The sequence below is a fragment of the Lissotriton helveticus genome, chromosome 11 (assembly GCF_964261635.1).
Source record: "Lissotriton helveticus chromosome 11, aLisHel1.1, whole genome shotgun sequence".
Lineage (NCBI taxonomy): Eukaryota > Metazoa > Chordata > Amphibia > Caudata > Salamandridae > Lissotriton > Lissotriton helveticus.
This window is the reverse complement of record NC_136072.1, coordinates 56,995,219-57,018,116: the sequence shown is the minus strand read 5'-3', so window position 1 is coordinate 57,018,116 and position 22,898 is coordinate 56,995,219. Positions and strand designations below refer to the sequence as shown.

Below are 22,898 nucleotides of genomic sequence, written 5' to 3'. Positions count from 1 at the left end.
GATAGATAGATAGATAGATAGATAGATAGATAGATAGATAGATAGATAGATAGATAGATAGATAGATAGATAGATAGATAGATAGATAGATAGATAGATAGATAGATAGATAGATAGATAGATAGATATATATATATATATATATATATATATATATTGCTCACAACATCCACAGGTTCACACTCTGTATTCGTAAACCTCACAGCATAGCAAAGACGCGTTTCGGCATCGGCCTTCGTCAATTTGTCATACAAAGGCGCGCGGCGTCCATTTTTCATTTTATAATCACTCATATAATGGAAGGTTATCACTGCATGGCCCATCCAGGGCTGGATTATTGTATAGACAATTAGGACTAAATTGTGGATTATGCCCATTTAGGGCAGGATTTTTGATAATTGTTCACCTATATAAGGAGGGACTGTAAAAATATGAAATGTTGGCATATTTCTACTACATATCTATTGCAAGATTTAAATGCTACAAGATGGCGGTACCTATAGCGGGGAGCTTTGTGTCCTTTGTCTGAAATGTTTACAGGCAGTGATTATAAAATGAAAAATGGACGCCGCGCGCCTTTGTATGACAAATTGACGAAGTTCAAGAATTTATATAGCGCACTACTCACCCAGAGGGTCTCAAGGCGCTTGGGGAGGGGGTTCATTATTTATCGAATAACCAGGTTTTAAGTTCTTTTCTGAAGGAGATGTGGTTCTGTGTAAGGCGGAGGTGAGTGGGGAGTGAGTTCCAGGTCTTGGCCGCCAAGTAGGAGAAGGATCTACCTCCCATGGTGGATCTTTGGATACGCGGAACTGCGGCGAGGGCTTGATTGGAGGATCTTAGTTGGCGGGTGGGTGTGTAGAAGGATAGTCGAGTGTTGAGGCATTCGGGACCTAGGTTGTAGAGGGCCTTGTGTGCATGGGTGAGGAGACGGAACGTTATTCTCTTGTTGACGGGAAGCCAGTGGAGGTCTTTCAGGTGGCCGGTAATGTGATCTTGGCGAGGAATGTCCAAAATGAGTCTCGCTGATGCGTTTTGGATGCGTTGGAGTTTTTTCTGTAATTTGGTTGTAATTCCGGCGTAGAGGGTTTTTCTGTAGTCTAGTCGACTCGTAACCAGTGCGTGGGTGACAGTCTTTCTTGTCTCGGCGGGGATCCAGTGGAAGATTTTTTTGAGCATGCGAAGTACGTTGAAGCAGGAGGATGAGACGGCGTTGACTTGTCTGGTCATCGAGAGTGAGGAGTCTAGGATGAAGCCAAGGTTACGTGCGTGGTCTGTGGGTATGGGTGCTGACCCCAGATCCGAAGGCCACCATGAGTCGTCCCAGGCAGAGGGGGATGATCCTAGGATGAGCACTTCCGTTTTGTCTGAGTTAAGTTTTAGGCGGCTGCTTTTCATCCATACGGCTACTTCTTTCATGCCTTTGTGAAGATTGGTTTTGGCGGTGTTGGGGTCTTTGGTGAGGGAAAGGATCAGCTGGGTGTCGTCAGCGTAGGAGATGATGTTAAGGTTGTGTTGACGCGCGATGGAAGCGAGTGGACTCATGTAGACATTGAAGAGGGTGGGACTGAGTGATAGTTGGCTATTGACAGCTTTCTCAATGACTTTGGCAGGGAATGGGAGGAGGGATATGGGGCGGTAGTTTTTAAGTTCAGAAGGGTCTGCTGTGGGTTTTTTCAGGAGGGCGTTGACTTTGGCGTGTTTCCAGCTTTCTGGGAAGGTAGCAGAGTTGAAGGAGCAGTTGATGACATCACGGAGATGGGGTGCGATGATGGAGCCTGCTTTGTTGAAGATGTGGTGGGGACATGGGTCGGTTGGCGAGCCAGAATGGATGGAATTCATTAGGCGGATGGTGTCTTTATTATTTTATTATTAAAGGGGTTTATAAAGCGCATGGTGACGCCTCCGGGCGTATCCCCGCGCTGTGGAGAAGAATCAGGGTGTCTGAGGAAGAGAACTACAGGGTGAATAAATGGGGTTTTAGTAGTTTTCTAAAAGTGAGCTCATTATTCGCTAGCCTAATGTTGGTGGGGAGGGAGTTCCATTTGTTGGCTGCCAACGAGCGGAACGATCGACCTCCCATTCTCGCTTTTTTTATACGAGGGATCTTGAGCAAACACATTCCCATGGAACGAAGGGATCTATTAGGCTCATAGGGAACGGCGAGGTCAGCCAAGTAGGACGGTGCTTTATCAGAGATAATCCTATAGCACCAGAGAAGTGCTTTAAATAAGATTCTCTTCCTAATAGGCAACCAATGAAGGGTAGCTAAGGTAGGTTTAGAGGGCACTCTTCTAGGAAGTCTCAGCACTAGTCGTGCTGCTGAGTTTTGTAGCACCTGCAGCCTCCTGATGTTTTTTTCCGAGGTACCTAGAAGGAGCACGTTGCCAAAGTCCATTCGGGAGGTTACTAGGGCCTGAATCATGGTGCGCCTAGACTCCAGGGGAAGGAGGTCCATGGTACGGTTGAGGGTTTTCATGACCCCAAAACATTTCCCTACCATTTTATGTACATGGCTGTCAAACGAAAGCTTCGTATCCACCCAGACACCTAAGTTCTTTGCTTCCCTTCCAGGAGTGGGAAGGGGTCCCAGGCAGGGTGGCCACCAGTCTTTGGTCCAGCTAGTGTCCTTACCTCCTATTACTAAAACCTCCGTTTTAGAGCCGTTGAGTTTGAGGCAGTGTTTGGACATCCAATCTGCGAGATCACTCATGCAGGTTTTAAAGTTTTCAGCAGCCACAGAGGGAGCCTGGGACAGGGAGATCAGCAGTTGAGTATCGTTGGCGTAAGAGACTAGCTCTACGCCATACGATTGGACCACATCTGCCAGTGGAGCCATATACAAGTTGAACAGGGTGGGACTCAGGGCAGAGCCCTGAGGTACCCCCTGTTCTAAGGCAATGCTATCCGAGAGAAAGTTGCCTCTCTGAAACTGAAAGCATCTGTTGGTTATGAAGGCTTTCATCCACCCCAGTGCCTCCTTGGTGACTCCCGCTTTATTTAGACACTGTAGCAAGATGGAATGAGCTACAGTGTCAAAAGCGGCACTGAGGTCTAGCATAATAAGTGCCATGGTCTTACCCTCATCGGCTCCTTCCCGTAAAGTTTCGGTCGCTCTCAGGAGAGCTGTCTCCGTAGAGTAGCCAGACTGAGAGCTATGTAGGGCCTTATGGGATTCGAGGTGAGCCATAAGTTGAGAGTTGGCAATTTTTTCCGCAATTTTAGCTAAGTATGGTAATAAAGAGATCGGTCGTAGATTCTCAAGGATGTCCTGGCTCACATTAGGTTTTTTCTTTATGGGAAGGACAATGGCAGATTTCCAGTCCACAGGCAGTCAGGCTGTGGCAAAGGAAACTTCAAGCACATGTCTGAAATAGGGCTCCGGAACCGTTATACTAGCTCCTAATATGGGGAGCCAGATTTGATACTTTGGCAGGTTTTCATAAATATTTCCGGTGGGGGGATGGTAAAATTACATAGGCAAGATTCTGTGCTGGACGCATCTTCCCTCTCAGCAAAATCAAGGCCTGATTGAATGTTACCAGAGAAATTGGCATAAATGTCAGTGATTTTGCCGGCAAAGTACTTAGCAATTTTATTGCATGTGTCCACCGAATCATTATGGGAAGTATTGTTCGTGGTTATTACAGAGATTTCCCTAAAGATTTTGAAAAGCTCTTTAGAGGAGTTCTCTGCCTCCACGATACGATTGTTAAAATGGGATGCTTTGGTTACTCAAATCTTTTTGTTATATTCTTTTTGTGCTGTTTTATAAAGGATTTTGATTTCTGGGCAAAAATTAGTGCGCCATTCCCGCTCAAGTTTTTTGCAGGCAGATTTGGCTGACTGTAGTTCCTGAGTGAACCACGGGGTAGTCTTCTTAGTCCTTTCAGTATTGGTTAGAGTCCGGATAGGGGCAGTACTATCTAGAGCCGTAGTGATACATTTCTGTAGTTTATTATAGGCTGTCTCACAGTCAGATCCTCCTGGAGGTTCAGCATTTTCAAGGGATTTTATAAAGGTGTCTAAGGAAATTTTTTTCCACTTCCTACATTGGTATCGATAAGCCCTATCAGTGTTAAGTTCTGTTTCAGCTATCTGGATTTGCATCGGGATTATAAAGTGATCCAACCAAGGTACCGGTTGTGGGGACAGGGTATACACTCCAGTCCAGTTTCCAAATATAGGGTCCAACAGATGTCCTTGTTGGTGTGTCGGGTCCTGGTTCTTAAGCTCTAGCTGTAGGGAGAGTAGTTCAGACTTAATGTCCGCTGCTTCTTTATCACAGGATTCGTCAAAATGAACATTTAAGTCTCCCAACACTAGCAATCGAGTTTTTCTTAGTGCTAGATGAGTAGTAGCCTCCATAAGGCTGGCATTAAAATCATATAGCTTTCCTGGGGGGCGATACACTAGAACACCCGAGAGCGAGTGTTTCGGCCCTATTATGATGGTGAAAGCGCCCGCTTCACTATGATCAACAGTCATAGGTGATAGGGAGCATTCTAGGGGAGCTTTAGTTGCGATAGCGATCCCCCCACCTCTACCATCCTTCCTGTCGATCCTGGAGAGGGAGTATCCGGGTGGCATGGCCTGTATTATATCAGGGTCAGATTGCTCACCTAACCAAGTCTCGGTGAGAAACAAGATGTTAATATCCTCATCCTCAAGCAGGTGATATATTTGAGTGCAGTGCTTCCTAAGGGATCTGCAATTAAGCAGTGCCGCTTTTAGCATCCCTTTAGTGATAGATGTAGTAAAAGTGTACTCCGGGGTAAAGGGACATGAGGGACAGCTATGTAGCGATAAAGCCTCCATAGAGTGTTTACAAGGGGGGGAGGTGATGGGACACAGATCAAACAGTTCTTGTCTGCCATACCGTATGTCGTAGGACTTAGAACTGCCAGGGTGTATGGCCCCGCGCCCCGTCCGGCCGCGGACGGGCGCAGACGGGCTAGACTTTGGCTCGACTTTGGCGCGCTTCCGGCGCGCCCGCTGCACGCGTCCGCTGCACGGTCGCTGACCCAAACACATTTATAGGGGAAGTAGGGGTCGCTAGAGCGCTGACCTGTGAGCCCTGAGCCCGGAAGTGCTGGGCTCCTCCTCACCCTCCGCTTCAAACGCCCATGATTGGACGCGGCGGACCGGGGCGGGAGTGGGCGGACTGCGTGGTCCCCCAAGCTCTTAACTCAGCCTGGAGGTGAGGTGAAATTTCAATATTAAAAAGTAGTGACACACAAAGAAACGTTTTTAAAATTAGCCTCACTCGCTACATTAAAAACAATACGCTATGACAGCAGCGCAAACAGTGTGACCATCAGGGTAAAAGCGCCAAGTAGATAGAGCCTGCCACTGCCACCGGCAAGACTCTTCTCCACAGCGCGAGTGCGCTTTTCCTGACCTTTAAATAGTAAACCACCCACAGCGTCGCTAGAGCGCTGACCTGTGAGCCCTGAGCCCGGAAGTGCTGGGCTCCTCCTCACCCTCCGCTTCAAACGCCCATGATTGGACGCGGCGGACCGGGGCGGGAGTGGGCGGACTGCGTGGTCCCCCAAGCTCTTAACTCAGCCTGGAGGTGAGGTGCAATTTCAATTTTAAAAAGTAGTGACACACAAAGAAACGTTTTTAAAATTAGCCTCACTCGCTACATTAAAAACAATACGCTATGACAGCAGCGCAAACAGTGTGACCATCAGGGTAAAAGCGCCAAGTAGATAGAGCCTGCCACTGCCACCGGCAAGACTCTTCTCCAGTGGTGATTGGGTTCCAGGCGCTGAGGTTGTAAGAGGGCGGTTTAGGTTCTGAGGGGGGTGGAGAGGATTGTTCGTTGGAATTGTTTTCGAAGCTGTTATGTATGTCGGCAATTTTGATGTAGAAGAAGGAGGATAACGAATCGCAGAGGTCTTGGGAGGGAGTGATGTCGTTTGAGGCTGCGGTGGGGTTGGTGAATTCTTTGACGATGTTGAATAGTTCCTTGCTGTTATGGGCGTTGTTGTCGAGTCGATTCTTGAATGCTGATTTCTTGGTGGATCGAATCAGCTGGTGGTGTTTGCGGGTGGCTGCCTTGAAGGTGGTCATGTTGTCGGAGGTTGGGTTTTTTCTCCATGTTTTCTCGAGAGTACGGCATAGTTTCTTGGATTTCTTAAGGTCATCGTTGAACCAGGGGGCCTTTTTGCTGTCTTGTTTTGGTGTGATGGTTTTTCAAGGGTGCTAATTCGTCAGCGCTGTGAGTGATCCATTGTTTGAATTTGATGGCGGCTTGGTTTGGGTCCGATGAGAGGGCGGGTGGGTTTTGGTTGAGCGATGTGAGGAGTTGGTCGGAGGTGATTTTGTTCCAGTTTCTTCTGGGAATAGGTTGAGGGGGGTTGTGGGTCGAGGTGGTTTTGTAGCTGAAGTGAACACAACTGTGGTCCGTCCAATGGAGAGCTGTGGTGCGATCGAAGGATATGTGTTTGCTGGAGGTGAAGATTGGGTTGAGCGTATGTCCGGCTACATGGGTGGGGGTGTTAACAATTTGTTTGAGGCTGAGATTGACCAGGTTGTCAAGGAGGGTGGTGGTGTTGCTGTCGTTTTTCTTTTCCAGGTGGAAGTTGAGATCTCCTAGTAGAATGTAGTTCTCGGAGGCGAGGGCATGTGGACTGATGAAGTCAGTGATGTCTTCGCTGAATTGTTTACGGGTTCCTGGAGGCCTGTAGATGAGGGTGCCTCGGAGTGTGGTCCTAGGGTCGGTGTGGATCTGGAAGTAAAGGTGTTCGGCGGTTGCAAGGTTATCGTCGGAGCTGGTCGTGATTTTGATGGTGTTCTTATGGACGACGGCGATGCCTCCTCCAGTTTGATTGGGGCGGTCTTTTCGGGTGATCTTGTAATTGTCCGGGATGGCTAGGGCGATGTCGGGTGTTGATGATGCGTTCATCCAGGTTTCTGTAAGGAAGGCGACGTCCGGTGAAGCATTGTCGAGTAGGTCCCAGAGTTCGGTGGCGTGTCTGTGGACCGAGCGGGTGTTCAGCAGGATGCACTTCAGGTGGTTTGAGTCGGAACTATGTTTGGGGTTAGTGGATATGGTATGGGACTTGATGCTGGTAAATTTGCAGGAGTGGCAGGCGAAGCGACCATGGGTACGTCCCGGGGCAGCTTCGTAGCATTGTGGTGTGCGTTCGGGGTTAAGGGCTATGAGGGTGGCGGCGTCATACGTTATGCGAGAGGAGGGCGATTTGCGGGGGCCAAGGGGTCTGGCGCTGGGCGCGGTCCAGGCGCGGACGGGCGTAGACGGGCTTACCTTTGGCGCACCTTCGGCGCGACCGCTGCGCGTGAACGCTGCGCGCAAATGCATCTGTCATATATGGATAGTGGAGGGGGAGGGGCGAGGGAGGGTCAGCTGGGAGGCGGGTGCGAGGTGTAGGGGACGGTCTCCCAGGCACAATAAACAACAAGATGGCCGTATCAACAAAAACGAAACTACAGAGAGGCTGGGGCACAAAGCCAAAGTGAAGCAGCTTCTACGATCTTTCTAACAGGCTTTACAAATAATTAAGGCACAATACAAGCAAAGCACATGTGAATTAGGGCAACACAGCGAGCGCTGAAAGTATAATTAACACAACAGTATTGCAAGCTTATCGCAAAATAGCGCGATTCTACGCAATAGCCAGCAGATGAAACACTTCTCTGAACAGGGCAAAGAGCGCAGCTCAGACGAAACCAGCAGAAGAGCAGGGAGCCCAAACGATGTCAGGAATGGAGCAGGGAGCTTGGGGAGCGACCGCAGCTGAGAGCGTCAGTACGAAGGCCGATGCCGAAACGCGTCTTTGCTATGCTGTGAGGTTTACGAATAAAAACTAATAGTAAACCACCCCCACGAGTGCTGCAATCCTTATACAGAGTGTGAACCTGTGGATGTTGTGAGCTGACTACATAGACGGGTACACCCCAGTTATGCGAGCACCCGCTCGAGAGTGCGGCAGGCTGGTGTTGTGGGAGCTGTGAGATATATATATATATATATATATATATATATATATATATATATATATATAATATATATATATATATATATATATATGAGAGAGATAGATAGATAGATAGATATAGATATAGATATAGATATATATATATATATATATATATATATATATATATATATATACACATACATATAACCACATATAGACATATAGACACATATACATATATATATGTTACCTACTGGGGGTCGCCAGTAGGTAGCTATAGTCAGGACAAACTTTTCCCATTTACAAACCATTATTTGTTCTGCTATTAACTTTAGCTCAGTTTGACGAATATTTTCAAAACTATTTTGCCACTCACTTGAGCTGCTGTTTGGAAAGTAGTTTTTGAGTGATTTGTTAAGAGTGGGATGAGATGTAGGGGGGTCCTGAAACACATTTTCCCAAATCTAGGTCTATCTGCCATTTTTAAACACAACTACAGCCTGAACTGCTGAACAGATTTACACCCAATCTGCAAGAAAGATAGTTATTGGTCAATAAAGAGCCCTTTTAGGGATTTGATGTAAATCAGTTTAAAAGTTGTAGAATTTTTTTTTCAAATATATATCTAGTGACGTGGAGCCATCGCAGCACTCCACAAACCCACGTGCTAACAGCAGTGTTGATTAGCTGACTGCAACCTGACTGGAAAGTGGTGGGTGCCATTTTATGTATCGGGGCACTGTCCCAGGGGCCTGAAAATTTGACTGCATATTGATTAGAGGGCAGAATAGAGGTACCCTGACCCCAAGGTCACGATATTGCCTTAAAACATTTTTTTCAATGTGCGAGGATCCATGGACCGCGATTGGTGCTCAGCATGGACCCATGTGACGTTGCAATGGATCTGAGAATCCCACTGCAATTTTGTTTTAAACTCACACATCACATAAGCCACTCACAGACACTCACACATCCACTCATAGACTCCTTCACACACTTACACACCCTCTCACATTCCCACTCACAACCACTCACAGACCCCCTCAAACACTCACACAGACACTCACACACCCACTCAGACATGCACACACCTAACCAGGGACTCACTAACACACATCCATTCACAGACCCACACAACAACTCACAGACCCATACAAACACTTACACGCCGAGTCGCAGACCACAAAGATACTCACACAGCCACTTGTAGACCCACACAGATACTCACACACCCACTCACAGACCCACACAGACATGCCCACAGCCACTCCCAGACCCACTTACATACTCACACACCCACTCACAGACCCACTCACACATTCACAGACCCACTCACAGGCTCACACAAATACCCAGATACCCCCTCACAGACTCAAAGGGACACTTCCACATCCATTCACAGACCCACACTCTGCTCACAGACATACATAGACACTCACAGACACACTTCCACATTCACACACCAACTCACATACCCACACAGACACTTGCAGAACCACACAGACATGCATTTGCCCACTCACAGACTCACTCACACACCTACTCACAGCCCCACAGAGACACTCAAAGGCCCACACAGACACTCACACACCCACTTACAAACACATACACTCACAGACCCACCCAGGTACTCCCGTGCTGATTCACAGGCACTCACACACCTAACCAGGGACTCACTAACACACATCCACTCACAGACCCATACAGCAACCCACAGACCCATACAAATACTTACACACTCACTCTCAGACCCACACGAACACTCACAAAGCCACTCGCTGACCCACTTACACACACACTCACACACATATTCACAGACCCACACACATATTCACAGACCCATACACAATGATACACACAGGCACTCAGACTCCCACTCACACACCCTAATGAACACTTACCCTTTCATAGGCCCATACAGACACTTACACCTCCGCTCATAGACACACACACAGACACTCACAGACCCACTTCCACACATACGCACCCACTCACATACCCACACAGACTCCCACACACCCACACAAACATTAATTCACCCACTCACAGACTCACTCACACACCCACTCACAGACCCACACACCCACTCATAGAGCGACACAACATTCACAGAACAACTCACTCACTCATACAGCCACTCACACACCCATCCTTATGTTATAGGTTATAATTAGGAAATATATTTTTTTAAAACATAGAAATTCACTAAAAACAATAGGTTACAGGAACTTTATAGTTAGGAAATAACATTAAAAATGTAGAGATACAGTGAACAAACCAAAGGTTACAAGGATGTTATAATAAGGAAATAGAATTTAAAAAACTCTTAGAAATTCACACGCACAAAACCATAGCAATTCAGCATAGTTACAGGGCTACTATAACTCACACCCCTGTAATGCACTGCTTATGATCTCACATATTACATCACTCATGACATGGTCAGTTACATTACACTAAATCACAAAAAATACTCCTTCTGGACCAATATCTAGCTTTCTGACAAATTTGGAGTAAATCCCTTCAGTGGTTTGGGTTGTAGCTGTGTCTAAAGTTCTTATAGAAAAATGAATGAGGAAAACACATTTTGGGACCGCTCCTTTTTCTCAACCTCAGCTGGGCGTATCAACCTGAAACTTTCAATGCACAAACTAATTAGAAAGTAGCACATTTTTAGATACTTTAGTGGGGATTCATTAAACGGTGCCAAAGATATTAGCAAACACAAAAAGGCTTTTCCTATGGAAGCACAATCTTAACTGTAACTAAGTCAGGGGTGGGGGAATCATATCGCCCGACGCCCGAACCATGTAGATTTTTATAATGGACAAGAAGATTTAATGTCTATTTTGTCCCATGGACAAGAAGACATTAACCGCTATATGTATCAAGCTATTTAGCATTCGCAAAGGCCGAAATTCTGCGAATTTCGGCCTTTGCGAATGCTAATTAGACAAATGGAATGTATCAAACAAGTTTGATGCAAAATAAGGAATAGCAAAATTTGCTAATCCTTATTTTGCGATTGCACTTAAGGAATTGCAAATTTTGCGATTCCTTAAATGCAATGTATCAAACAAATAATATGCCAAAAATGCCATTAAGGATTAGCAAATTACCACCAACTTCTAGTTGGTGGTAATTTGCGAATTCTTATCAAAAAGCTTTTTTGAAAAAAACCAAAGGTGCCATATGACGCCCATACATGCCCTTAGGGCATGTATGTGCGCCATATGCCCCCAAATGTCTTTTTCAGGGGTGCAGCAGGGTGTTCTTGAGACACCCCTGCACCCTTGGAAAAATCCCTAATTTGCGATCAGCAAATTGCTAATTGCAAATTGCACTTTCATTCCTATGGGCCTCCTGGCCCATGTAAATGAAGGGGTAATTTGCGATTGACAATTTGCTAATCTCAAATTAAGGAATGCTAAGGAATCGCTATTGGAAAGCGATTTTGTACATACATACCGTTTTGCATTTCCTAAATAGCGATTCCTTAAAATTCGCTATTTAGGAAATGCAAAATGGTTTGTTGATACATATAGCGGTAAATTACTAAAGACGGGTCTCTGGCCTCCAGCTCCCTGGCTCTGTGATCTGGAAGCACGATGCCGCTGCCCCAGAAGTCGAGCTGCGGGGCTGACACAGATTTGGACAGCGAACTGCACTGTCTCTGCGACTGCTGGCAGGTAGAGGCCAGTGTGTGCAGGAGCAGATGGACGGGCACGGAACCCCAAGAGGGGAGCGGTGCTGGAGACATAGACCAGGCTTGGGAGAGGGGCCTGGGAGGCAGCAGACACAAGCCCCCAGAACACTAAAAGACAGTAGCTGGGTAGGGGTCTCAGAGACAGGCCCCCGAGAGAGGAGGACCAGTCCTGAGGCTGCCTAGAGGACAGAAGCTGTCTGGTGTTTATCTTCGAGGCCGCTTGCTAATGTCGTTTTGCAAGGTGTCTTTAACAGAAACTGCTGTTGCACTGCTCTATCTGAAGGGTTCTGTTTTTGTGAAAACTTTATTTTTTTCCTGTTGGAACAGGATCATCAATCAAGTAAAGTTGCTGTGGGAGGGGGGGGGGGTGTGGGGGGGGGGGGAAGCGAAGCATGGAACGAACGGTCCAAACACCTAGTATACAGTTCCCAGCAAACCATGGTTCTTGAGTTCAGCAGGTTGCTCAAATTACATTAATTTGGAAAGCGCCTGTGAGCCCTCCAGACTCCCTTATGCTGCAGCTTCACCCTGCCGGGCTGCCTTCTCCGCCCTCCCTCTCTCACACACGTGCCTGCCCTGGACTTTTTTTTTTAATAATCAGCACTGTTGCTTTGTTCAGTTGGACCAGCTAATCCGGACCGGTCAGCACTACACACAGCTCCTGGAATACATTGTGCAGTTACTGAAAGTGACTCGAGCAGTGCTGGTTACACGGAGTTACCTGGTAGAAATATTCAAATATTTATTTTTAAGCCCTAAATATAGTGCTTCAGTGTATTCAGCCTCTGCGCGTGGGGGAGGGGAGAAGGGGGGGGGGGGGGGGGAGTGATGAGAGGGGGATGCGGTGGTTGCGTGTGTGTGTTAATTAGCAAATTCCTTTTTGGCAGAGCGCGATAGGGCATAGAGTGCTGGTTGTACAGTGTCAGATTATAACACATACAGTTACTTACTGTGCTATGGTGAATCAGGCCAGTCTCAGACCTACATTGCCCCGTGCAGGAAGAGTGTGTAAGTCAACAGAGACACCGAGGCAGCCGCTCAGGCACTGCCACTGAGCAGAGAGAATAGGCTGCAGTTAAGGGACTTCCAGGGATGCAGCTGTGGAGCAGATACACCACCAGTGCTAGGATCACCCTAAACCTCCAGTATGTCATGAGGCTGTGGCAGTGGGGGCATAGGCCGCACCTCTTTTCACAGAACATCTTCACTTGGCACCGACCCGCCTTCCATGACCCTCCACTCGCACCCCAGTCTTGCGATCTCCCTTTATCCTCTGGGGATTGACCTCTCCCCCGTTTAACGACTGTTCCCTTTTACCAGCCCTAACCAAAGAACCAACTCCAGCCCCTACCTGAAACCCGTCTCTGGTGCCAGTTACCTCCCTCAGTTTCAAAGACTGTGCTATAAACCCAGCCATAACAGGGGCCTTCCCTAGCACTAACTTTTTTAAACGGCCCACAGCAGAATGATTCGCTTTTTGAAAGATGCTTCCCAGTCTGCCTCTCCTCTTCTGCAATTCGTGCAAGGGCTTGTTGGATCTGTTCTTCCCAGTACATAATGTAATCATGCTTAAAATGATTAGACCCTCAGTGATGTACAGTCTTTGTGTGTCTTTCTCTAACCTGTGTATCCCTGATTCAGCAGGATGGGCCCCTTAATGCCCCTGTATTGTGGGTGGAGATGGTAAGTCTTCCCCTACTCTCTGTACACACCTCATATACTACCCCTCTCTAGGGCTCAGGGAAATGGTCCCCTCCCCCTTGCCTCTCTGTACACATCACATTCACCTTAGTGCAGGGTCACAAGGGTCCCGCGTTCCACTCTGTGTCTGTCCCATTGATCCCTCTGATCTGGATGGGTGCAGAGAGAAGGGTTCCACCTGCTCTGTGCGTGCTGCATATACCCACTTCTGGGTGCAGGGAGGTGGCCTGCCCCCTACCTCATATCTCTAAAACTTTTCTCCTTTGCGCAGATTGTTGGTCGTCCGCTTTTAACTGTCTCTAAAGTCCTTGTATGCATCCGTTTCTAGGTCTATGGAAGTTAGCTGTGTGCTCTTTTCGTCTGTTACTTTTTCTCTCTGTGAACGTACAACAGTGGCTCCTTGGTGCATTGGATGGGCTCTGTTCTCCAGCTCTCTATACTCATTCACCTTAATTTTCACCCGTTGCTTGTGATATCCCATGTAGTTTCAGTTGTGAAATTTAAGTAAGTTGTTGCCCCCCCCCCCCCCCCTATAAAGGGTGAATTCTGCGTTTGGGGAATGCTGTTGGAGTCTTGAAAGTTTTCAGCTTTTTTTAATGTGGAATTACAGTGATGTCAAGAGGGACAACACATACAAATAAGGGGGAGTTGATATGTGGTTTATGCTTTTAATCCTTCCAAAGTCGCTAGATTGAGAACTAATTCCCATCATGGTTGTAATGTGTATATTCTTCAGACTGTGTGCAAGTAGGCAGTTTATGCTCTTGGCTGCTTTTCCCTCCTGCAGAAGTTATCTTTTCGGCTCCAGCCACCTGTGCGCTGGAGTAGTGGACTTCAGCTCTTTTCTATGATCAACGGTGAGTTCTCTGTCCAGTATGCTTGCCTGCTTTCTCATCTGTGGACCTGTGCACTGTGCAGACTGCCCTGCTGTAAATTATTTATGCTCATCGCTCCCTCTGTGACAAGTTTAGAGCAGATTCTTGCTCCTGGGCCATGTTTCGGGGGTAGCTTGCTTCTTGACCTTGTGTTTTAGAGGAGTAATAACAATGGCAGATCAACCTGTTTTAGAGGGCTGGCGAAACTGGCTCATTGGTCTTGGTTGACTGTAGGTATGGTGGCTTGTAGTTATTTGGGTGTGAATGGGGTACTGACTTGTGGCCTGGTTTGGGAGGGAGGTTGGGTGCTGATGCTGGCTTCTGTGTCTGGTTTAGGGAGCAAAGGCTCAACTTTGCTGCAGGGTTTGAGACTCCTGGGCCTTGTCGATAGACTGGAGACTCCTGTGCGTGCTCTAGAAGTGGCTGAAAACTCCTGGGTGTGCTCTAGAGGGCTGTGGCTCGTGGGACAAAATTAGGGAGGCACTCGTGCATATCCTCAGCTTAGGAGTTGAAGGGCCTGGGGGTGCTGTTTTCTGAGCTGATCACGCAGGTGCTGTTTTCTGAGCCCAGTGTAAGTCCGAGAGCGTATTGGTTCTTGAACCTAGTTTAAAGGTGGGGTTGCAGGTTCCTGGTCTAAATATTATAGGAGAGGCTGCTGGTTCCTTGAGCAAATTCATCCACCATGAATTCTGCCCTCGCATAAAGAGGACTGTGATATCATCCTGCGTATATGGCGAGCAGTGGGAAAAGTACATATTTTCCCATAAACATTGACACAGTTGTTTCTCTGTCAGCCCTTGTAATTGATTTATGGAGTAGGTGGGACAAGTGGATTTTACAGGACATGTAGATCTCAGTGGCATTTTGTCCCTTGGCCATGTAGATTATTAAAAAATTTCCACACCCCTGTGTAACTACCCATAGGCAACCGCCACTGGGTAACATGTATATATATATGTATATCCTTGATCACAGGTGAGCCAAATTGTACTGCATAGCACTGGAGGCCTTAAATCCAAATTAGCATGTGACTTATAGTGCAAACATCGGTTCCCATAATGCACTTGCTGTGTAATTACACTCTGTGTAATGCAATGTTCATATTTGTCTTGTGTAATCGTGTCAACAACATCACTTCAAGGCATAGTCCAAGTGTACGTATTACCAATGAAAAAATAGTCACGTTTAAAAGCAAGGCTTCATTATATATATCTATACTACTATTATAAAGAGAGAACTGGGAACCTTTGAGGCGGGTAAACTCCAGAAGTACACCACCAATCACAACACCCAATACAGCGTTGTAAAGGGGAGTTCCAGGAGATGGACATAGGCTATACATTTGTCCACCATATACATTACAAAGGGCAAAGTAGTTCCTTGTGGGTGTTGTTCTGCTGTTAGGGAGTAGCATGGGCGTGTCAAACTAAACCTGTGGGCGTCAACATTGGCAGAGGGACATGTCCCAAAATGCATCCAACTTCACTTGCTTACAGGGGCTGCGAGCTTCAGGCACACAGAAAACACAGCGAGTTCAGGAAGACAGAAACTTGCAGCCTTTATACAAGTAAGCGATATCACAGGTGCCGGTGGTGACATCAGCAGCGTTTTTTGCCTGTTACTGAGGAGCGTGGCCATGTGTAAGTAAACATGTCGGCGGAAAGATTGTCATAGGAGCATGGCTAAAAACATTACAAGTTCACTCTGTGACATGGGCTCTGACTTACATGGGTACTCACTTCAGGCAGAAGATCGCTAACACATTCCGCGATACATTCATGCCTTTCTGAAACTACGCCTTATCACAGGGTTCGGAGCGGACATAAACAAAGGGGCGTGGCTTACACAAACAAGACACCTTACGTAAGCACAAGGGCCAAGCTTTAAGAAAGGGGCACGAATATAGGGGCGCGGAATTGACAACAATACATCGGACCTTGAAAAAAACTTCAATTGGCACGAACATGTTTTTCACTTTACGCGCAACAATACTTTTTGGGCATCATTCTTTGAAAGTGAAGGAGAAACACATTCTCACAAACCAAGTTGCGCGGATAAAGGGGCGCAGCTTTCAATACCATACGTCACAGCCCACTTCACGACGCGTTCATGGTCAGTCGGCTCAGAGCACAGCAAAGGGGCGCGCCTTGCACAAACAACCAATGACGCTACATTAAGTAAAAGTATCACACTACTTGCCGCGAGAAATCTGCTAAACATTTACGGATTGGTCCAACACGCACGTTACAAAAAGAGGGCTACACAAAGGAAACGAGACACTGACTTATGATGCTACTATCTCAATCGCATTCTTATTAACAAGATTTCTATAACAAATAGCACAAGGATTGCTTTACGCACTCTGGCCATTATTTCAGTCATAGGGACAAAGGCGTTCTCGGAGGGCTCACTCAAATTGCTGCACCAAAGCGGACAGACTTTCACACTTTGCACTACATCAAACGTTCGCACAGGGGGCTGCCATTGAAAGAAAACCATGCTAATTTCAATAAGGCTCATTGAACTTGCCGAAAGAGACGTGATGTATGCTAATTGACGGCTCTTTCCGTAATCGCACAGTTCTGTCGCCACAAGCCTAAAACTTGCTTCTAAAAGTACAATCATTGCTGTACTAAGTGCGCCCATTATTTCATGATTCAGGACAGAAGCCTACTCGAAGTGATCAGTGTAATTGCAGCACAAACACAGTTTCACACTTTGGCCTACATCAAACGTTCTCACAGGGGGCTAACATCAAAAGAGACATCGCGATTTGACTAAATCAAATTGCAGTTTCCCAATACCAGCTGCTGTATGGTACTTCATGGTGCTTTTCTCAATCGCAAACTTCTGTTGCCACAATACATAAACTTGACAATCCAAATTTAAACGGTTTCAGGACCATTAATTATACTCACAAATTTTTCAAGATACCTAGGGGCCAACACTACAAATAATATCAGCAGGAATTCAAGCACACTTTCAGACTTTTAAATACATCGCTCTTTCGCACAGGGGGCTCTCATCAAAAAACACATGCCTATTCAAAAATCTCGAGTTTCACCTTCACACTGAGAAGTGCAGTATACTAACTAAGCGTGCATTGTCATTCACACAGTTGTATTTGCTTTACCCAATAACTCTATGATAAACACTCACAATACTGCCTTCTGCAGGTAATTAAACACTCACAATACTGCCTTCTGCAGGTAATTTAACAATTTGAAATCTAAAGTACCATTAACTATACTCTGCAAATCACACTTTGCCCTGCTGACAAACATAAAAAAGAATAATTAAGGGGCAATATTTTTAAGAAACATAATGCTTTTGTAAAGGAGACACCTTCAGCATACTGTACTCTACTGCTAACAGGCACAGTACTACATTTGCTACATTGTACTCTTTGATTACACTTTCATACCATATCCAAATCACACATCGCCTATTCAAAAAAGGTGCACAACATCAACATTCAATCACAACTACACCACTGCAGGACACAATTCATGTTACCTGCACTATCATTACACCTTTTTCATCATTTACACTAACTTTGTTAAAATGGTGAAGAGGAAGACACAACTTTCAAGGGCAACATATAAAACACGGGCACAAAGGAATAAGCGCATATGACAAACACAGCTACATGATCACGAACAGTTAACAAACATCGGTGCTCCATCTACTTCAGAGGTTTCACAGCCTATTCATCAGTGGCCACTAATATAATATATCCAATAACTAATATAATATATAACTAATATAATATATCCACTAACAACATCCACTAATATACACAATAAGAACATTATTATAACACGCTTACCTCACATTTACCATCATACGGCGGTCCAAAACAATGACGACATACCTCATACTTTACAAATAACACCAATAACATCTCAAACACAAGTTACACAACTCCCTTTACTACAACATCCACACACTGTACACGGCCTCAGATCAGCATTCAACTACAACCCACTTATTGACTACATCAACAATGCACATGTTATAATTGGCAACATGGACAGACTCTGTAGCAAGTGCTACGCACTGAAATGGAAGGCGGAACCTAAAGGTCTTTGCTACTCATCAGGAGAGATCATTATCAATAACATACAAGAGCCACCTCTTATCATTAAACAACTACTTGATGGCACTCACCCACTTTCTAATCATTTCTTAACAAACACACACCGTTATAATACTCTATTCCAAATGACATCCTTTGGTGCTAATGAAGTCAAGGAAGGCCATTTCATGCCTACTTTTAAAATACATGGACAGTTATACCACTTAATTGGCAGCATGCTTCCAGAAGAAGGAAAGTCTACACAGTTTCTACAAATATATTTCCTTTCTCAAATGCAACAAGTAGATGCACGCTCGCACATGATCCCAAACTTAAACAGACACCTTATTGAACAACTGCAAGACACATTGCACACTCATAATGCCTACATTCAGTCACTTAAGTACAACTATGAAATAAACTCACATGATGAAGATTTCAAAATTATCATCCACGCTGATCAACGCCCTCCAAATACACATCCGGAGAGATATAATGCACCAACAACTGATGAGGTTGCTGTTCTTTTAGTGAATGAAAACAAGGGCCCACGCAACATTGTCTTGCATACCCGAGAAGGAATATTACGTAAAGTCTCAGAATTGCATAGATCATAAGATCCCTTACAATACCCCATTCTATTCCCTAGAGAGGAAGATGGTTATTGTCAAAACATACCACAAGCTAACAGCGCTAAGAACAAAACTGTTACATGCATGCAGTACTATGCCTATACTCTTATGGTTAGATCCACAACTTTCAATACCTTACATTGGTTCAGAAATCTTTTTAATCAATATATTGTGGATATGATGGCAAAAATGATCACCAAAAGGCACAACTTCATACGCTGCAATCAAACACAACTACGTTCAGAAAACTACATCAATTTAAAAGATGCACTCAATCAAGATCAGCACGTTCAAGCTTCAGATATTGGACAACATGTCATTTTACCTGCTACCTTCACTTGCTCGCCAAGGTACATGCACGAAAACACACAAGATGCAATGACATACGTCAGGCCGTATGGGAGACCTGATTTGTTCATCACTTTCACATGCAATCCAGAGTGGCCAGAAATTAAAAATCAATTATTTACCAAACAAAGATCGTGCGAGAGACATGACATCGTTGCACGTGTATTCAATTTAAAAGTTAAAGCACTAATGAAAATACTAACACAAAAACATATCTTTGGATATGCCAAAGCTTACATATTTACCATTGAATGGCAAAAGAGAGGACTGCCACACGTGCACATCCTATTGTTGCACGAACCTAAAATACAAGCAGACGAGGTGGATCTCATTATATCCGCTGAGCTGCCAGATCCTGTCAGCGATCAACAACTATTTATGATTGTTAAGAAAAACATGTTGCATGGCCCATGTGGTGAACACAACGTTCTTTCACCATGTATGAAAAATGGTATTTGTACTAAGAAATACCCACGCCCTCTCACTAATGAAACGGAAACTGGTGTTAATGGTTATCCCATTTACCGTCGAAGGAGCCAAGAACATGGCGGACATACAATCACAATGACTGTTAGAGGACAGGAAATTACTGTTGATAATCAGTGGGTGGTTCCATATTCGCCTGTACTGTGTTGCACGTTTAATGCTCACAATAATATTGAATACTGCCAATCAGTTAAAGCTATCAAATATATTTGCAAATATATGAACAAAGGCTCTGATCAAGCACCTGCTACTATCAAAAACAAACAAAATTAAATTGAAACATATCTCAATGGCAGGTATATTAGTAATTCTGAGGCTGTTTGGCGCATTCTAGAGTTTCACATTCATGAAAGACATCCGGCGGTCACACATCTAGCTGTACATCTACCAAATGGACAAAGAGTATATTTTAATCAAAATAACATGACAAACGTAGCGCAAAATCCTGCACCCACAACACTTACTGCCTTCTTCAAATTGTGTGCCACCGACAATTTTGCAAAAACTTTGCTATACCAAGAGGTTCCACAATACTATACCTGGGATAAATCTACATTTACACGGAGGAAACGTGGCATTAACGTATTAGGCCACCCTGGTGTCAAAAAGGACTCAGCTCTTGGGAGAATGTACACTATTCACCCAAACCAATCCGAGTGCTTCCATTTACGCTTTCTTTTACAACATGTTCGGGGACCTACATGCTTTGACAGTCTTTTAACCGTTCAGGGACAATTCATGCCTATCTACCAGGCTGCATGTAAAACACTTGGACTCATTGAAGACGACCAACATTGGAAACATACATTAGGTGATGCTGCACTTTCAGATTGCCCAGCTCAACTACGTCAATTGTTTGTTACTATTCTGTTGTTTTGTAACCCTTCTGATCCTATGTCTTTATGGGAGGAATACAAAGAACATTTATGTGAATGAAGATATACTACACAGTAAACGACAACAAACACATGATGACTCAATACCATTCACTAATGACATCTTTAACTAAGGACTCATAGCAATAGAAGACTTACTGTATGTACTATGGGAAAAATCTTTAATAGATTTCAAACTGCCAGAAAGTTATAGAACTATACCTACCACAGACAAACAGACAGAACTACTACATTCAAATAACAACGTCCATGAATACGTTGCACAACATTTACCAAACTTAGTTCCTGATCAAACTGTCACATACAACACCATTGTTCTTAGTGTTGAAAGTAAACATGGGAAAATATTCTTCTTAGACGCGCCTGGAGGAACAGGGAAAACTTACTTAATAAACCTCATACTAGCTAAAAAATGCTCTTTAGGACTATTGGCTCTTGCGGTTGCATCTTCGGGAATAGCTGCTAGTTTGCTAACTGGTGGAAAAACTGCACATTCAACTTTTAAACTGCCTTTAAATGTTTCTCTTGAAAAAGAATCAACGTGCTCATTACGGAAAAACGGACCGTTAGGAACACTCCTTCAAAGGGTCTCTCTTATCATGTGGGACGAATGTACTATGACATATAGACGCCGTCAACAGAACTCTCATTCGAAATGTGAATACCATAATGGGTGGCGTATCTTTTGTCTTTGCTGGTGACTTCAGACAAACTCTTCCTGTTGTTCCAAGAGGAACATGTGCGGACATACTAAAAGCATGCTTCAAAGCATCACACCTCAGGGACTGTGTAGAAACTCTCACATTACGCACTAACATGAGGACACATTTGGGAGGTGGAGATAGTCACTTTGCTGATCTTCTACTCCAACTTGGTAATGGTGAGGTACCTAACAGTAATGGTAATATTAATATTGACAACTTAGGTACGCCGGTCTCTACCTTACAGGAACTCATACAACATGCATACCCGGACATTGAGCATATTCTTACAAAAGACTTCCGGTGGATTTGTGAAAGAGCTATAGTTGCACCCAGAAACTCAAGTGTCAACCATATCATTGAACACATACTACTACAAATACCAGGAGACACAAAAGTGTATAAATCCATTGATACAGTATTAGAAACTCAAGACGTCGTGCATTATCCTCAAGAATTCCTAAACTCACTTAACCCATCCGGACTTCCACCTCATTTACTACAAATTAAAGTTGGGATTCCCATCATGTTATTACGGAACCTACATCTGCCTGATCTATGCAATGGTACACGACTACAAGTTATAAGTCTTTTACCGTATGTCATTAATGCAACTATTCTCTCTGGGCCTACCGCAGGACACTTAGCTCACATTCCACGCATAACCATGATCCCGAATGATCTACCATTTCAATTTAAACGCTTGCAGTTCCCTATTAACATTGCTTTTGCTTCTACTATTATCAAATCTCAAGGCCAAACATACAAAGTTATAGGCATTGACTTACGAGAAGACTGCTTCACTCATGGGCAGTTATATGTTGCTCTCTCTAGGTCTGGAAATGTGCAAAACCAATTTATTCTACGTCCACATTCGAATGAAACCAAAAACGTTGTGTACAGGCAAATATTGAAATAAGTTTTATTTCACTATTACTAACATTTCACACATTACTTTTGTTCCCCGGACAACGTCGGAACGGGCTACTAGTGTATATATATATATATATATATATATATATATCCAGTCATAGCTCAATAGGTTGCCTGTGTCAATCAGTTTGAAAACACAGTTTCTCCAGAAAGTGCCCGAGGAGACAATTCCCCTCCCGCTCCCTTTCTCACCTCTGTGCTAGTATTACCGGAAATCCTTCATGGTACTTACACTACAAGTGAATTATGGGAACTGGTGTTTGCACTATAAGTCACATGCTAATTTGGATTCAAGGACTGCTGGGACAGCCGAATCGTGTAAGAGCTGCAAAGCCTCAGCAGGTGCTTGTACTGCCCTGTAGACCTGCTCATTGAACCTAAGCAGCCTGTCCAAGACCCAAGTGATGCTGCCACTGCCCAGCCTGGTCATGATGCAACTCCTTCACAAGTGAGATGTTCACTAGAGGGCTGTTGTAGTTTCCTCTTTTACAGAGTCCCCGTGCCTGCCTGCATTCAGACTCATATAGAAAGAGTGAAGAGATGAAGAGATGTCGGCTGCTAATGGAAGAGGCTTGCCGCAGCACTCTGACATC

The 22,898-nt window shown here is 44.9% G+C and overlaps 1 protein-coding gene across 2 annotated transcripts in view; it reads right to left on the bottom strand.

Annotated features, from left to right (window-relative positions):
* The window catches only part of LOC144790978 (cytochrome P450 2J4-like), a 287,604-nt gene that overhangs the window by 263,531 nt on the left and 1,175 nt on the right, over nucleotides 1–22,898 (bottom strand). The gene's annotated exons all lie outside the window — the stretch shown is intronic.